This window comes from Argiope bruennichi, chromosome 5 (genome assembly GCF_947563725.1).
Source record: "Argiope bruennichi chromosome 5, qqArgBrue1.1, whole genome shotgun sequence".
NCBI classification, from domain to species: Eukaryota; Metazoa; Arthropoda; class Arachnida; order Araneae; family Araneidae; genus Argiope; species Argiope bruennichi.
The window spans coordinates 67,328,018-67,344,755 of NC_079155.1; positions in this window are offsets into that span (position 1 = coordinate 67,328,018).

Here is a 16,738-nt window from a genome sequence, read left to right on the forward strand (position 1 = left end):
AAATAGTTTTTGTAAAACTTTAAAATAAATATATTTTGATAAAAATAGTATCAATAATGAATTCAGAAATTCTAACAATTAAAGCAAAAGTTCTCGTGAGATCATTCTCTAGGGGCTTGTTGAATAAATACGTTACTAAATATACGAGGGTGGGTAGAAAAGTTTCCGGTCTGACAAAAAAAAATTATGTTTAATGATTGCTTTATTTTTCAACGTAGTCTCCTTACAAAGATATAAACTTGCTCCAGGGGTACTGCAATGCTCGGGCCCCTCTCTGTAAAAGGTTTCTTCTAAGGCCTGAAAGTAATCATTCGTCGTTAAGATGACTTATGTATTAGAACAGAATTGCCTTCCAGCCAGAAATGTTTTTCAGGTTGGAGAAGAGATTGCAATCCGAGGGGACCATATCAGGAGAATAGGGTAAATAGGAAAGAAGAATTTCAAACTTCAGTTCATAAAGCTTTGCCATCACAATCACAGCCTTGTGGATGTGAGCCTTGTCCTGGGGAAACGGGACTTTCTTCCTGACCAAACCTGATCTTTTGTCTTTAATATTGGAATGCAATTTATTCAAACAGATTTGCATAATACTCATCATTGTTTATCTGCTCTTTTCTAAATAATCCATTAATAAAATTCCCTTAACGTCCCAAAAAACTGTTGTCATAACCTTTCCAGCAGATGGTGAACTTTTTGCTTCTTTTGGTGCTGATTCGTTTTTTGCTGCCCACTGTTTTAATTGCTGTTTGGTCTCTGGAGTATAGGTATGGATTCATATCTCATCCACAGTAAGGAAAAGCCATAAAAAATTTAGTTGGTTTTGAATTGTACTTCTCCGATACTGTCATGCGCTGCAGTTTCTGATCCATGGTCAGCAAATGCGGCACCCATGTTGCTGATAAATTTCTCGTACCCAAAATATCGATTAAAATATGATATGTTCGTTTTCTAGATATATAAACACGAGCGTATGTTCAGCAACCTCTGTCAATTCCAATCGGCGATCATTCATAATATTTTTGTAAAATTTTTTATCAATTTCATCTATAAAGGCTGATTTTGGTCTTCCAGAACGCTCCGCCACCAGAGTGCTTCTACAACCACGTTTAAAGTCTGCAACCCATCTTTTAATTATTGTAAATGAAGGCGCAGATTCTACCTGCGTTGTATGTAGCTCAGTTTGAATATCTGTTGGAGATAAGCCTTCTTTAAAAACATATTTTATCACAACTCGCACTTCAGTTTTTTCTATACTCGGCTAAAAACAAAAGAATACAATTCTAAAACAGCACAGTACAAAAACAACCAAACACAAATCTTTTAAAATATGCAAAAAGTATTAAACAAAGATGGCGCTTTGAAGTGCTTTAGTCAAAGTAATTGGGGGAGTGCCACCTCTAAGTTAGACTTGAAACTTTTAATCCCTCCTTCGCAATTAAGAAAATTTCAAATATCACATGGTGTAATCGAGTAATAAAAGAAAGATGCAAGGTCATTTCTATTTTCTATATTTTAAGACAATTCTATCAAATATTTAAAAAAAACCTACTGTATTTAATGATTATTTAGAAACTAGAAAAATATAACTTTTAAAGAATCAAATTTCCTCTTTATGTAAGAAATATTATGTTCATAATAGTTAATAAAATTCAGTTTTTTCTACTAATCCATAAATATTATATTCATGTTTTGATTTCTAAATTATTCCCTATTACAAGATATTCTTCAAAAGGTAATAAAAGTACCTTTAATTTCGAAATTTGAAACTTTTAGAATGATAATCTGCTTATTTCAGTTAATTTCATCCTCAATTTTAAAAATTGAAAGAAACAATTTGTCTGTTGAGCGCAACAAAAGGCAAACGATATTTATATAAAAAAAATTCTCTTATATTTATTTCAGAATAAAAGAAAGAATACTTTATTTAGGATAATATTGCACAATTACACTCCTAGAATTACTCTTAGCGGTAAGAAGCAAAGTAAATAAGTCCTGCTTTTATCAGTAATTCCAATTTGAGATGGAACTAGCGGCAGAATCCTATCCGGAGAAAAAGAAAATGGCTAAGTGTTTCGCAAATGAAGCGCATTTCTTCAGCTTAATGAATCCCGGGACTTTTGGGACTAGCTGAGATAGTGTAACTGTTATTAGACGCTTTCTGCTGCCTAAATCTTATCCTTTTCACTGTATATGCTTGCCATCTTGGTACTGTTAGCAAGGATAAAATAGTCCACGTTTCTGGAACACTATTTTCGGTTAGTAGTTATTCGTGCACAAAAGTCTTGTTTCCGTGCCACCATACATTCGGTTGCTACAAGGAATAAATGTATCACAACTCACCGTGAGTACTTAATTAATTTACAAAAGTCAAATTCCGGGCCATTAAATTCGCCTGGGATGTTATTAAAAACAACCTGAATTCTCCCTTTAAGAATTGCCTCATTAATGAAGATTTATAACAAGATTTGATGGCGAAACAAAATTCCCATTATGCAGATATCTTCTACATTTTTAAAAGATCATGATTGTTAACTAAATATTTAAATTATCATAAATACTTTTGGTCAAGACATTACTTAACATATTTGATAATAATAGGCAAATACTTCAAAAAGTAGGGGAGAAAAAAAATAATTAATTGAGTTAACAGGCTTCTGTTTTTTTTTTTTTTTTTTTTTCAAGTAGATTCAGCCTTATTTAAAAAATTTTCTCTTATATTTAAGTACAGCATATAATGTAAAGTAGTTAGTTTAATTGCTTAAAGTAAAATATTCTATCGTTTTCATAAATCTGTAATTTTTTGAAACTGAATTATGTAATTTATTTCTTTAACTATAAAACTTTTTTTTAAGTGTTGACCATTTTTAAAAACTAATTTCTTGCATTTTATCTAATATCTTTAATAAACATTTCATGAGAACTCAAGTAATTACTTGAAATACACGAATAATACAATGCATAACAAACAATACACATTATACAAAATATTTGCATCTTCAGGTATTTGAATTTTCAATACATGTTCATGTGAAGTTATTTCTTTTTTAAAGAAATGTAAAAATTAAGAAATCAGTGTTTCAGCTATAATTCAATTATTAATGACACATTCAGCTTAAAAAAATAACTCATGATAGAAGACAGGAAGTGAAAACTGGAATTTGAGACTCATGCTTAAGAAATTAATTTAAGTTTCAAAAAAGTGAAAAAAAATTTTTTTCAGTTTTATGAAATTATAAACTTCTGTGTAAAATTCATATAAATAAAAGTGAAAAATCAAAATTTCAATGAAATTCTGTATTTATATCTGTTCGAATAGATAAATAATTCGTTTAATCGGTCTTCAAAATTTGATCATTAAAACCATTTTATTTCTAAAACAATTCAGAAATAAATAAAGTACTTTTAGATCAAAGAATATTTGGCTTTTTCATAAAAATGTCCACTATTATGAATTCAATAAAATGCTTTGCAAACCGCAGTGATTTAATAATTATGCAGAATTTCTTATTTAAGGAACTCTGTTGCTGAATTTTTATAGTCTGTTACAAATAGTAATATAGTCTAAATACAAATAGTTATTAAAAACACACTTTTATATTCTCATATGCGAAATACACTAAGAAAAAGGATCGTAATCTCAAAAAATGTTACATTGCCATTTTGACAATCCCTTCTTTTCAGATATCCCTGATTTTAAAAAGAAAATACGATATGGAAATTATGTATGTCTGCGAAATCAGTAAGTCAAAAAATGCTTTAAGCTAGATGCATGAAATTTAGTAAGTCTTCTGTACACCAAAGCTGTAGATTTCAAAAAACTTTTGATCAAAATCCATTTAGAAGAATTCTGTCTCTTTGTTGTTCGATTACAAGTCATACGAAATTCAAAATAGAAAGAACTAGATAAATAGGTATATAGAATGTAACAACTGATAACTAGATAAATAAGATGTAGATATAAAAATATGAAATATATATCCATATTAAATATTAAAACTAATACGACAAGGGGTTGACCGTCTGCTGATCTTCACATTTATATATATGTAAACACAATAACTCTAAAACACCCTGATTTTTAAAAAATAAAATTTGATACACGATCTTGTGATCAGTTTTACTTAATAATTTTCAAAATTAATTTCGACTACTGAGAAAAAAAGGCATCTTAAATACATATACGATTTTCCGGTACTTGTGTATTAACCGCATGTAAAAAATTAATCTCCTACGATCACACGTTAGATTGCTGGCGTCCTCGCATAGGGGTAGCGCGTCTTCCCCGTGATCTGGGTGTCCTGGGTTCGAGTCCCGGTTTAGGTATGATTGTTCTTCCGTTTTTCTATCTGTGAGATGTGTGAATGTGCCCTCCTGAAAAAAGGGGTTGTGCAAGCGAATGAGTGATGCGTGAGTAGAAAAGTCGTACTCTTGGCCCTAGTTGGCGCTACTATAAAAACAAGAGACGCTCCCCCACCGGCTAAAAATCGCTGTCTTCGTAAGAGCGGGCTTGTCGATGGCAAGTGCCATAAGAAACAATAACACGCTAGATTCATTAAAAGCTCTGAATTCAAGCCAGTGGTCTATATCTCATAACCATTATTCGGTAATATCATGTAAGACATTCGCTACCTTACCCTAGATCCACAATTTTATGCAAGGCGTATAATACCTTTATTAAAGAGTATAAAAAAATTGGTGGGAGACCACTCTTGCTTGTTATTTCTCCACTTTGATAAAGTTTGTACCTCCTGTAAATTCTGTAAAGAGTATTTATTATATTTTGTTTAATATTTAGTTTATTCATTAATATTTCGTTTAATATTCATTTATTTTAATATTTATTAATTGTAATAAATAATAAAGATTCACCAAATCATTTATCTTAAAATTCATTGTCAGATATCTTTTCAGAGTTTGAATTAAAAATGTAATTAAAATAATATATTAATTGGTTGTTAAATTACGAATATATAATAAAAATACATTACTCTCGATGATTATTAATATATTGTTATTCGGTACTAAGTCAGTATATAAAATTTCAGATATCAAACAATTAGAGTTAAGGAAAAACCGAATTTACATTTCCAGCTTTATAAGAATGAAACAAGTTAATTTAAAGAAATGTGTATAAAAATTTGTAAGAATATTTAATAATTAATAATGGAATTAATTCATTTATTAGGTGTATATTATATTTTTATTTTCTTAAGAAACAACAATATAATGATTATTGAAAAGTTTTGAATAAATATAAGTAAGAGAAAGGAAATGAAATCTTATGGGTGTTTAATTTTAAAATTATTATTCTTTCTGAGTATAGGCTTCGTATTTCTATTTAAATAAATAAAGATAAATTTTAAAATGACCGTTTTAGTATTCACATGCTGCTAAAATTTTAGTGAGTGGGATAGACGAATACAATTAATTAAAATTAATATAAACAATGCTAAAAATTTCATGTACTTTGATGAAATATTAATACGGAGAATTCCAACTTCAGTGAAAGGTGACAAAATCCATCTTCAGATCGGGTAAATGCGCTTTATTCTACATGAAAACATGGATACTCTGTAACAGGATACAGTCGGTGTGTACGGAAGAACAGTACTTGCAGTAAAAAATAGCATACAAGCCGGAAATTGGTATTAAACAACCAAACAGCATAAAGTGCTCAGAGAGAATTCTTTGGAGACTTCGCTCAATCTATTTATATGAGCACAAATCAACTGCTTCTCACCACAGGACCGACTCCTCTCGTCTATTCAACTTTTTTTTTTCGATTGACAGGAATGTTCTAAAATAAATACTGAAATTCAAGTACTAAGGGAACTATCTCCAAGGTTCTCTAATATTCTGGGTTCTTCATTTTGGCATCCAAAGTAATCAAATTCGTTCTCAAGTCGCAAAATGGTCTCAAGGTGAAGGAATCACTGACCCAGAATTCATCCCTCAGTCATTATTATATCTTAAAATTATCTTTCTCATCAGGAGACGTCTCCTACTTGGGATCACTTCAGAGATGAAGATGAGAAGCTTCCGGTATGTGGGTTGATACTCGCTACCTAGGTGGGTACAGAAATGGCGTTGGTCAATTACCTCATATCGATAACGGGATGTGTTTTACACGGGAAGTGTTGTATTGTGACCGGTGATGCACCTTAGGACTCAAATAAAGTTCCCACAAGTGTTGCTGTAGCAGCGGTTTGGACATTCAGATTAATCAGTCTGCCTTTGTGGAGGGTGGGAGTAGCTGATTAAGGTTAAAGTTATCAGGAGACTTGATGCAAGACCTTACAATAGGTGAGTACGGGTGCCCCAATCCTGAGGTTCCCAGGGATCTTTACTCCCTTTCGGTTCGCACTCCTCTACGCCTCTTGGCCCTCCTTTCCCTGGACATAAAATCAGCCTTCGATAATATGAACTGGCCGATACTCTTTCAAATCCTCGAGGATTACGGGGTGCCAAACTTTTACAAGAATTTTTTATATTTTTACTTAAGTGAGAGAAGGGTCTCCTTCGTAAACGATGCCTACAATACGACAAGATGGTGCTATAGGGGCTGCCCCCAGGGATCAGTGATCGCCCCAATTTTATGGAACCTCTATATAAATAAAATACTTTTTCTCAACAACAATGAGGTCTATATTCAAGCTTTTGCCGACGACCTGGCTTTGATTATTGGTGGCCGTACCTCGCATGAACTTCCAAAGAATGTAAATAGAACATTGGCCACCATACATGAGGAATTAATTAAATTAAAACTAAAACTTTCTGTAGACAAAAGCCAGGCGTTGGTATTCCGAAGTAAAGCCTCAAGAATTTTCTCAAAAAGAGGTTCCACTGTTCTACATAAAAAACCCACTTTTAAAATTAATGAAAATACAATAAGGGTTTGCGACAGCCTAAAAATACTGGGTATTAATATCGATAACAAATTATCCTGGACCGCCCATATTTTATCACTAACTGACAAAGCTTTAAGTTTAACTGCCAATTTTAATCGAGTTAGCCGGACCAATTGGAGTGTAGATAAAAAACTAATAAAAACTTGGTACAAAACCGTTATCGAAAAGGCCCTGCTCTATGGTGCAAGTATCTGGGGCGGGGCACTAACAAACCAACAAATAAAAAAGCTACACTCCGTACAAAGAATTTTTCTGGTCCGGTTTTTAAAAGCATACAATACCACCTCCACCAACGTCCTCAACATATTAAGTGGAATCCCCCCCCTTCATGTTGTGGCTAAGGCCGAATATATAAAATTCCAGATCTGGGTTGCCAACTCCGACAAATACAACTCACTCATAGGAACAACAGATTTAGACAGACACATAAACATCAAAAATATCCCATCAGAAAATAGAGTCGTCATAATCCCTGAAAAACTAAACAATATCGAATACGAGATATACACCGACGGATCCAAGTTGAACGGTGAAACTGGATTCGCGGTGTGTATCTTTAAAAACAATATAAACATAGAAAACATCAAGATCAAATTAGAAAAATACAACTCAGTTTTTCAGGCGGAACTGGCCGCCATCGATCTTGCGGCCAACTGGGCTGTCAGGCAGAACATTAAAGTTAACATCTTCTCTGACAGCCTATCATCTATTTCCGCCTTGAGGAGTGGCAATACCAGATCAAAATTGGTAAACAAAATTAAACATAACATAATTGAGGCAAAGGGGTTGATCGGCCTCTCGTGGGTTAAGGCCCACGAGGGAAATATAGGAAATGAGTTGGCCGATCAACACGCTAAAGATGCCACAACCAACGGGATTCCCCAAAATATCCCGGCCCCCTACTCATATTTGAAAAGGAAAATTAAAAATGTAATTTTAAATGAGTGGAGACTCTACTGGAATAATTACGAGTCTCCATCAGGGGTCAGGGTAAGAAACTTTTTGGACGTAGTGGATGAAAAATTTTTAATAAACAACAAATTTTTAATCTATTTTATAAGTGGGCATGGTCCTTTCCCGGCCTATCTCCATAGATTTAAATACTTAGGCTCTCCATTGTGCACCTGTGGTCACCTTGGTGACCCAGACCATTATTTATTCCATTGTAGATTTACCTCGGAACACCACATAACTGAACCGGCACCAGAGCACAGGAGGGCCTGGTTTAAAAACATTTCTAGGAATAGGCTGGCTGTCGCAAAGATTATCGAAGCTTTGAAAATCAGTAGAAATATTTGCGATTCACTGACCCGAGCAGGGGGGCTAGATTGAGAGTGTGATGGATTATTCTTAATTATTTTAACTTTTATCATCCTTAGTATTCTATTTTTAACACTTGGACAAATGCCCTCTTTATATAAAACAAATTTGCTGAACTGGGAAGCAAGATTTTAATTTATATTGGTCTTTTGACCGCTATTAAGATACTCCTACATGGGACATTGGCGGAAAGTCAGGGGTTTTTTAGACTTTTCCGATCTCTTAGGAGTTTTTAATTAATTTTTAATATAGAAGGAGATCTATGCGATTTTATTTCTATAGATTTTACTCTCTAAACCAATCACACCTCTTCCCCTAGGCACCATCAATTAAAAAATCTTTTATCATGGCCTTTTAATTAACTCTTAAGTATGGTACCTTTACATTATTGATTGTATCTACCCATCTATCATCATTCCACTCAAATCATCTCTGTATATTTCATACTTCATATTCCATATTTCACACTTTAAAAGATTCTTACTCGCATTGACATCGAACTGCTTTTATAATTTTTAGACTCCTTTTATATTTGGACATTTATTTGTAAATATATCCAAGACCTTTTAGCAACATTTTTACATCATGAACAGCCTATGGTGCCAAGCACATAGGCCCTTAAATTTACAAAGGTTTATTGCTCTCCACCAAACGATGTTTTAAAAACCAATAAGTCCATTTGTCGGTACCACAATATTCACCATCTCACTAAGAAATGAATATATACTCCTGCTATTAACGAGGCCCCTCTGGTATATGATCCTATTGTCATCTCTACCTCGCATACACATTTGGGTTCTACGACGGGACCATTAAATCACATCCTTCGGCCGGAATGGAGTTTTTATCTACTTTTTTATCTATTTAATTTTTCAATTTTATATTTGGGATTTTAAAACACTAAACTTTTTAAATTTTAAACCATTTTAAACTTGTAGAAGTACTTCTGGATTTTATGCTTTTATGGATTTTTAATTGTTTTAGTTTTTTCAATTAGGTAATGGTATATAACATTGGGAGTTAAATCTGGACAGAGATTTTAAGTGATGTTCCTCCCCGCTGAGCTGGAATTTTGACTTATACTATTTAAGTTTTGATCCTGGCTTTTTAATAATTTTAATACCTCTTTAATTGAGTTTTCTTTTTTTTTTTTCTTTTTTTTTTTTTCCTTAGAAGTTATACAATTTGGATACTTAGATACTTAATACATGTATATTATATTTTGTGTATAAAACTTAGATTTAATTCCTATATCTGTATATGTACTCTTCTTTGCTTGGAGTGATTTGGGTGTGCTTTTGGTTTTGGTGTGCTGTGCTGTCTCTTTCTGTTGTGGGGCCACGCTGGAGGGGTGATGTGCCCTCCCCGCGTACTGATTCCACCTCGTCCCACTCAACAACATTCTTCTAAGTCCATCGGAACACAGGATAGTAAAAACTTTAAAAAAAAATAAGCCCCCCGGCTTGGCTACCACTGCCAGCCGGGGGGCGGGTTGGATTATTTAAGATTATTTAAGATTATATTAATAAATTAATACATTATAAAATAAATAAAACCATATACCATTACTCCGGGGGCCCCATGCTCCTAGTAGACTCGGTCCCCTGCTATACCTGCAACAAAAAGAAACAAAAGATAAAAGAGAGCCAATAAATATTCTTTACCTGGGGTTCCGATGGTGAGATGAAAATGTAATGAGATGAGGTTAAGGGGCGGGTGGATATAATTAAGAACTTAGATGCTAATATAAAATAACAGGTTTCCTACCGTAAACACTTGAAATTGAATGAAACCCTGAAAAGGAATTAAAATGTAGACAATAAATAATAAACATAAAAATAACATATAGCCTAAACTAACGAAACAAAATAGCTTAACTACATCCACATTCATCACATTCATTCACATCCATATTAGTTAATTAGCCCGAAGGGCCTTCCTCCTCCTCCACGGCCCACCTTTTTCTTATAGCTTTATGTTTTAATTAATGAAATACCAATGTGCTCTTGACCAGATGTGGGGCTTTTAAATACTCCCCACAGTTGTGGGTAGAGAACTTGTAATCCTGCTTTTTAATATTATGATGCCAAAATTTTATGTACTTTAAGCACTGCCCCTGTTCTGGGCAATGACTGTACAATTCTTTATGGTTTTTAATAAATCTGATCCGAGGGCTGGGCTGGCCCGTTGTTTCTTGGCGTGCTGGGCTGGATATCATCCCCGTTCCTCCCACTAAAGGTTTAACACCCAACTCGGGTAAACCGGGAGGTACGTGGGCATCAACTCCTCTACGCCTTCTGCTTGCTGCTGATGGCCTGATATCAAACCATATGTTTGGCGTAGTATGGCCAAAGATGGCCCTTGTGCCATAAAACTAAACCAAAACCAAACCAAACCAATGATGCAAGACTTACAATACTACAAATTCGTAACAGAATAAAATAGTAACTATCATTAATCATTATCATGTTTCAGTGTTTTAAAATAAAGATTGTATAATTTAAAGATATAAAAATTAACAAATGGGAATTTCGATACAATCGGTTACTTGAATATTATTTGAGGTATATCATACCGCTATAATCTGGCGGAAATCTGAATTCCAGATTAGAGATTTTCGTCTTCGGGATAAAACGCCATCAGTGCTTTCCCGCATATGTAGATTGTTTTTCATTGAATTTGCCATCAATTGCATCGCTTCACTTTGGTATTATATGTAATGGTATTAATATCAGATCAAGTGCCTTTCCCGGTACATATTCATCTCTCAATTTTAAGAAATTTGTCAAAAATTTTAGAAACAAAAAGAAATTAAATTAAATCCGATGCTTTAGGTGATTTGATTTGATATAAACATTAATTTCGAGTATTTTTAGTAGAATAAGCAGTAAACCATGCTATACCAATAGGAAGATGGCGATTTTAGAAGTCAAAACTCTTAAGCTCTATCAAAACTATTGCTCCAAAGAATTGCTAAAATCTGTAATTACTAAATATGTTTTGAACTGGACAGTTTTAGATTATCTAGTAAGTAAACTGTCTGTTTTTTTATAGTTAAAGTTTCAGCTGAAGTCTAACATTTTTTTTCGAAATAAAATCTCTTTAGAGATTTTTTTTATGATATATCATATTTTTCCTTTTTTTCGTCGCCATAAAAATATACGATTCTTACATTCTTTAGTTTCTGTTTGAGCCCACAAACCTTAAGCCCTCTTGTGGGAATTCCTATCTTATATTGGGAAAAATTCTAGCTATAATTTTTTCCGCCTTTATTTTTTCTTAAAGGGAATTTATTTTTTAATTTAAAAGCTCCAGAGGATTTTCAAAGCATGGGTATCATTTACTGCATCAAGAACGAAGATAAGCTTTTCATGTATTTTTTCCTTAACTTTATGAAGGAAAATGATGAAGGAATCAGTCACTTAAATCATGTCAAATCTGATCAAAATAGCAATAACAAGGGATCTCTTTTTCAATTGCGTTTGCATTCAGTGATATCATTTTATGTTTCATTTTTCAACGCGAAAGAGACTATAAGGCATAATATCGTTTAAAAAATAACCAATTTAGGAGGCCATTTTTCTGTTAAAAATTGATTTCTGTTAGCGTGAGATCTCAATGATGTAAGAAATTTACAGAATAGATCAAATAAAATTGATTCATGATCCGCTGATGAAGTAGGATTCCGGAACTCACTTCAACATTCAAAATTTCAAGAGTTTACTAATGTAATAATGAGTGAAACTTGAATATATTTCATACCAATCAAGGCAACGTGAAAAGCATATGTATAGTTGTATAAAAAAGTTGAAGGTGAAGAGGATCTCTTTATAATTAAATAACTTATGAAGAAATCATTTTGTCTGCTTAATTGATTAAATGGGTAAAATATATTGTTGAACACAATATATTCGAGACATGAGTCGAAGATAAAACACGGTGCTCAAAGTATTAGAATTCGACAGTAGGTCTTCGTGAATTAACGCATGTTTTATTGCCTATCTGCATTTTTAATTAGAATTATTAAAAAAATTACAAACCAATAGAGTGTTTAGAAACGAATTGATTGCTGCGTTAAAACTGGCTCAAATCGAAAATGTATAAGGAAATTCCTCTGCAAGTACTTAATTCAATTTATAATTCGTATTATATTAGACAGGCCACATCTCACATTTCATACTGAGTGTGTGTGTGTGTGTATATATATATATATATATATATATATATATATATATATATATATATATATATATATATATATATATATATATAAGTAACCAATCTAATGTAAGATCACTCAATAGATGGCGCTGGGGGCCTACTAATTTACCGTTAGTGTTTTTAAAAAGCGGAAATCACAATCGATAGCTTAAAATTTCCTTGCCTTTTCGTTTTTTCCTTTAGTACTATTTTATGGTATTTTTTGTTTTTATTGTTATTTTTGTTATTGTATTTTTACTTAGTAGTGGTTATTTTCTTCTAATTTCTTGTTTTGTATTTTCCTTTCTGTTAAAATGGTATATCTCTTGGGCCTAATTTCAGGGGATTTTCGGGTCATGAGAAATCATTATTAGACAAATATCTGCATTTCCTCAAAGAAAAAAATCCCTTTCTTTGAATCCCTGCCTGAGGGTGACCCTTGAAAAAATCTTCAGGCCGGATTCTTTTTTATATTTTTTTTGGTTTAATTTCTATTTGGTTTTTTTGATTTTCCTATTAACTTGATTTTAATACTTTTGTATATATATTTATATATGTATATATATATATATATATATATATATATATATAGAGAGAGAGAGAGAGAGAGAGAGAGAGAGAGACTTTGCATTTTTAAGTTCGTTTTATTCTCTTTAATCCAGCCCGGGAAAGCACAATTTATTTACAAAAAGGCGCGGACAAAACACGTCCTCTCCTAGCAACAGACTAGTCAAGAAGCAGAAAATATTAATTATCCCTGGTCTTATATAACATGAGATTTTAGACACGTGTTGATTATGATTGGAATTTCTGTCGACCTTGATAAGGGAAACAGAGGGATCCTTTAGAAGAATCAGTGATTCTCTATCCTTTCACTCGGAATGTGAGAACCGCTGACGCAATCATTTTTACAAAGCTTCAGTTGAATTAATTAGAAAGAAAAAGTGGAATAGGATTTAGGAAATAAGATAATATTTTAGAATGACTTTGACATGGTCTAAATTAGGCTAAAAATTAGGATTAAATTAAATTTTTAAATATCATTACATATATATATTCTCTTCAATATCTCTTCACTCATGGATACACTGGATCAAGTGACATTAAAACTAATTCACATTTTTGGGATTTTCTATTTCCAAAAAGAAACTCTAAGAATTTTTATATTAAAATTCGTATTGGTTGGAAAATTATGAAATCAATCCTCCTAATTGAAAACATCTTGTTTAAAACTCATTCTGAGTCAATGCCAGAAACGATGCCATAAAATTATCATTTTCTAATCTTTCAATAAATAAAAATACTTGGTCAACCGTAATGGCGACATTGAATAAAATTCAATGTCGCCAATATTAAAATATCCAATTCAGCGCCTTAGACATGTACGAACGGGATTGCCAATTTGTTGAGTTGTCCTGAATGTTAGCATAGTACGATACATTGCGATAGTATGTAAGTACCAATCATTTTAATGCAAAATCACTCTAGATTATATAATTAATTCTAATTATCTGTTCATGTTCAAATACTTATATAGTTACTTATATTCATTTTGTTTAAATTTTCTTTTTTCCCAGAATTTAAAATTTAAAAACACTGTAGTTTATTATGTGAGGAAAGTCATTAAATTGGTCAATATTTTAAAATTAAGAAAAAGAATAACATCAGAATTTTTATGATTCATATATATTCTAATATTACTTTATTTGATATTTTATGATAGAGTGTATGAAATACTCATAATTATACTTACTAGTTGTTAAATTATGATTTAATTAGCTTTTAACTTATTTTTCTACATAACAAAATTACACTGAAGGTCCATTTTTACAGTGCAAATTAACTCATGGAACTTCACAAACTCCTAAATTCCTAGAAATTCCTAGATTTCATGAATGAAACAGCTATGGCTTTGGTATCGGGTTTATACTTTGTGTATAGATCCATAACATATAAGAATACATCTACAACATTTTAAGGTAAGTGTGGTGCTGAAGTTTAGACAGGCGAGTCAAGCCCTCATCAAGTGACTCCAGTTGAAAAAGACGGAGAACGTTAAAACATTTTTATGTCTTTATATGATTTTATTAATGTTTTGATACATTTTTTTCTTTATATTTTACAACAAAAATTCAATGTTTAGTTACTGTATTTATTCTCACGTCTGTTGAGGCGATAAAAAAAATATATTTTTCTCTTTGCTGCTCTAGCTGTATAAAAAATAATAGTTTTTTAAAAAATGAAATAAAAAGTATTTTAAGTAAAGTAAAAAAGTAAAAGTAAAGTAAGAAATATTTACTTAACGGAATTTCAAACTAGAGCTTCTCGTATTTTTTTTACAATTTTTCTGCTGTCACACTCTTTTTTTCTATTTACTAAAACATTCCTGTTAAATTCATTATTTTGTACAATACTTTGCAAAATTGTGAGCACTTTTTCGAATGAAAGCTGCTTTAAATAAATACAGAATAAATAATTACACGTGAATCAATTAATTGTAAATTACTTGCATTAATACTCTGATTATTCCAAAATCTTATAACTCTTCCTCTTTATTTAAAAACATTTGTTAAAATAACGACATTCAAAGTGCAATTGTTTTATAATGTTGGTAAAATTTTTATAAATTTATATCAAATATTATAGGGTGTTAGCGAAACAGTACAGTAATTTAAACTTATTAACTCCATTTTAACATGAGTGCTTGCCTTTGTTCTTTGAAACATGAAAAATAAAATTAATTTTTAATATTTTCACGCATTAGAATAGCATTTTATTCCTAATTTAACGAAAAACTATTCATATCTATAAAAAATATTAAGAATTTTTTACATTTCATGAGGTTTGCTTTCCTTTAAAAAACTTTTATACAGGAAGCAATCTAATTTTACTTTTCTCTTACAATGCTTTGAGGAACTAGGTAATCTCACAAAATTCACTCTATTTGCTTCTTGAGATATCCTTTGATTACTTTAGCATAAATAAATGCAATTATAAATAGAAACCCTTCGCTTACCATCTCTTTATGCCTTCCATTGTTTTACAACTAAAGGATTTAGTTTATTTTTTATCTCATTTAAATTCCGAAATATTTTCCTTCTTTGATAATTAATGGAGTCATTCACATGTTAAGTTGTCAATTTACAGCTGAGATCAAACAATTTCAGGCTGTACAGTTCGAATATTCCGCACCCACTGGAACAATTTCATCCTAGGAGATTGATATTCTTTATTTCGGAACAAAGGCAATGGGTACTAGGCTCTATACAGATAAAGATATATCGAGAATAAAATACAACTAATCAAAAGGATATGTCGCCAGTAATAACCTTTCTGGTTCAAAAAAAAGTGAGCTTACTTCTGAGATATGTTGAGGACAACATATTTCGCTACTTACCAGAAATAAAAGTTTCTTGTTGTATGGGCATTATTAGAAGCTTGTCTTGAAATTACTACTTCGGTCGCAACAGCGAGTCCAAGAAAGCTCTTCAGATCTCAGGTTTCTAGGGCGTAGTATATTTGATGCCAGTAATTACTTAGATGCTACAATTTCAAATTCCTTCAATAACAATAATACCACCATTTTAAACCCTCTTAACCATTTAGCGATGGAAGATAGAGGATGAATGATGCAGGAAGATGAAAGCATAGATACCATTTTGATCATCATCTAGAAATTATTCATGAAAATTTATTTCAAATGGGAAAAATAGGATACAATAGGATACTCAAACATAGGATAATTCAAACATAGGACATTCTTCAATAGGAGACTCAAACATTCGACAAAGCTTTTTCCAAATGTATGTGATGAATAAATTGTATTTTTTGAAATTACAGCATCCAAAGGAAGATTTTTCTTTGTCTGACATTTTATATCTACACTAGAGGGCTATAGATGGGGAAGGGGTACTGTATTGGCATGTAATATTCACCCACTATTCCATAATAATGATTTCATTAAAGTCAAATTTTCAAGATTATTAAAAATTTTCAAAAAATAGCAAATACTTAAAAATAACTTTAAGCGATAACTTTTCTATATATTTCAATTTCATTGATTATTCTATTTCGCTATGGTGTATTTATATAATGAAATAGAAGATGAATGATTCAATTATAAAATGTGAAAAAATAGCTATTCGTTATTCCAATATCATTTATTTCTTAATTTTTAGTTTCACATAGGTCATTCATTTAAGCAAGTTTATTTATTAAACCTACGCATTTAATATCTAATTGTTTTGAAAAGAATGGGACAAATTTTATATAAAGATGAAATGACTAGATTAATTTAGCTCTTTAATTAA